At 42.1% G+C, this 2,334-nt stretch overlaps 2 long non-coding RNA genes across 2 annotated transcripts in view; one reads left to right on the plus strand and one right to left on the minus strand.

Moving 5' to 3' along the window:
• Positions 1 to 2,118: 2,118 nt before the first annotated feature.
• LOC109300736 overlaps positions 2,119 to 2,334 on the minus strand; it is a 5,848-nt gene continuing 5,632 nt past the window's right edge. Inside the window, exon 2 of the long non-coding RNA XR_002098314.1 lies at positions 2,119 to 2,286. This is a non-coding gene — a long non-coding RNA (uncharacterized LOC109300736). The remainder of the gene's footprint in view (positions 2,287 to 2,334) is intronic.
• Positions 2,151 to 2,334, plus strand: part of LOC109300735 — a 5,266-nt gene continuing 5,082 nt past the window's right edge. Inside the window, exon 1 of the long non-coding RNA XR_002098313.1 lies at positions 2,151 to 2,210. This is a non-coding gene — a long non-coding RNA (uncharacterized LOC109300735). The remainder of the gene's footprint in view (positions 2,211 to 2,334) is intronic.

Consider the following 2,334-nt stretch of genomic DNA (forward strand, 5'->3'; position numbering starts at 1 on the left):
GGGGGGGGGGGGGAGGGGGAACTGCTCCAGTAAGAGCCCATTTTTCTCTTGTGCCAGTTTTTTACGTTTTGTTACCATGTGGTCGAGACTGATTTTATTCCTGGCCACTTGCCAGGTGTAACAACCACAGACCCAGTGTTCGCCTGAGAGAACAGTAAACTTGACTGACTCGTTTGTACCCTTTTTTTAAAGCGGGCAGTCCATGACCCCCCAGACCAAGCATTGTGCATGAAACATCTATGGGAGGGAAAGTAGTTCAAACCTTCCCTTTCTGGTGGGACATTAGAAAGAAGAAATGAAGAGATTCTTTTGTGTTAGAATCTAACTTTGCTATAAGCATTTTGATTTTTTTATCCAATAAAAGATAAATAAGGAAAGTCTCCTGCTCTGGGTGCTAATCTCTCTAAACTGTGGATCTGTCAGTGTAGTGAGGGTCTGGACAAACAAATTACAAGAAAAAAGGGGGAGGAAGCCTATACCACATCAGGTGTCTTACCTGTCCAAGTGCCTGCTCCTAGTCTTTCTCCAGCAGAGGTAACAGGCAGTACAGCTTTCTTAGAAGGCTAAGCTAATCTTCTCAGCTTGAGCAACAGCCTCAAGAGTTAGATGGGCAGTCAGGTCTCTGAACTGCTCTACCTGCAGGAAGCTTGTTTGGAATAAGGAAGGACAAACCCAGATATAAGGAAGATTTTTCCTTCACTTTGGAAAAGGAAAAAATGTATGAATAAGTAACTATCTTTCAGTATTTATTTCATTACTGCTGTCCAAAGTCTAACAGCATCAAGCAGGAACTCTACACCTGAACAGCAACAGGAGTTAGCGCAGAAATCGCTGATCTGTATTCAGATAAACTACCTGTAACCAGCTCTCAGAAGTTTACATCTTGAGATTTGACACAAGGATGTCTGAGGTGCCATTAAAGAAGTGTGGTGCTTCATAGACTGAAACACTAGTTTAAAATTAAAGAAAGGAAATATGCAGGGTTTGAATTGTACTGGACTCTTCCGGCGGTGGGGTCTGCAAAAAAAATTAAACTGGTTAATTGATTAAGTCCACTGAAGTGAGGGAGCAATCTGATTGGAGGACCTCCCCTCCCCCCTTATGATTTTCAAATTTTATCAGGGGCTCTTGGGAGGGCTCAGCCCCCTCCCAAGCTCCCCCTTAATTTGCACCCCAGGAATATGTAGCACCATCAGATATGGCTCCATTTTCTAGGTGACAGACCTTGATACTGACAGCTAGTATCAAGGACAAGCATAACCAATGCAATCAGGTCACTAAGACCTGCAAACAACTAGATGATAATCAAAACGCAAAAGGAACAAAGTTAAGCAAAACAGATTTCTGGTTTACTTTTCTGCCTTAAAATCACAAATCACTTCAACAGATTTTGGCCTATGCCCCATTTTGCTCCAGTGGTTTCTCTGTATTGTAATAGTCACTGAAGACACGGTATTGATTCCATACCTTGTTTAGATGAAACCCCACAGCTTTCATGTACTGAGGTTGCCAACATGCATGCACATAATTTAATACTTTTCCATGAACATCCTTGAAGAGCATGTAGGAATAGCCTGTCACAGAGCTAACTAGTTCATGGCACTGAAATCAAGCCACTAAAAAACTTTTGCAATTAAAAGTCTGCTGGTATGTGATAGAAACACAGTGTGAAGCCACTTTTTTCACATGTTGAGGCTAATTGCTGTGACATGACAATTGCTCTCTGTTAGTGCTTAACTCTTCACTGCTTTTCAGATGCAGTAGGACAAGTACTGCTGCTAAGGACCTGTTCATGACTTTCTGAAGAAAATCTTTTAGGGCTTAAATCATCTGTGCATGTTTTGTTCCTGTTCTTCTGCCAGTACAGTGGGGGGGGGAAAAAGAAGAAAACCCAGTGCACCGTGTCAGGAAGAATGCTGGATCCATTTCCATGTACAGGCAGTGAGGTAAGATGACCATTTTTAAAAGTACATTTGTTTTCTCCACTTTCCTTTGTGCTCGAGTGTTAGCCAGGGCCTAACTTGGAGGGGACTGTTGATTTCTTGGCAGTGACTGGTCCCACCTGGATGGCAGGGTCGGGATTTGGAGTAGAGAAAATGACGACAGAACAGCTCCATGTACATTAGAACGTATTTATTCTTTTCATTAAAGATTTAACAACTATTAGACCAGTGAATTGGACCTCATGTAGGGACCAACAAGGAGTACAGGTACACAAATTACCCCTTCTTAGCAATTATCACCAAGTTTTTAGCACATTAAAAAGTTTACAAAATTTAGGTCACACTTACAAATTACTCAGAACTAGCAGCAGATACGGCAGCAAACCCCCCC

The sequence above is a fragment of the Gavialis gangeticus genome, unplaced genomic scaffold (genome assembly GCF_001723915.1).
Source record: "Gavialis gangeticus isolate Ggan-Ray unplaced genomic scaffold, GavGan_comp1, whole genome shotgun sequence".
In the NCBI taxonomy this organism is placed as follows: Eukaryota; Metazoa; Chordata; order Crocodylia; family Gavialidae; genus Gavialis; species Gavialis gangeticus.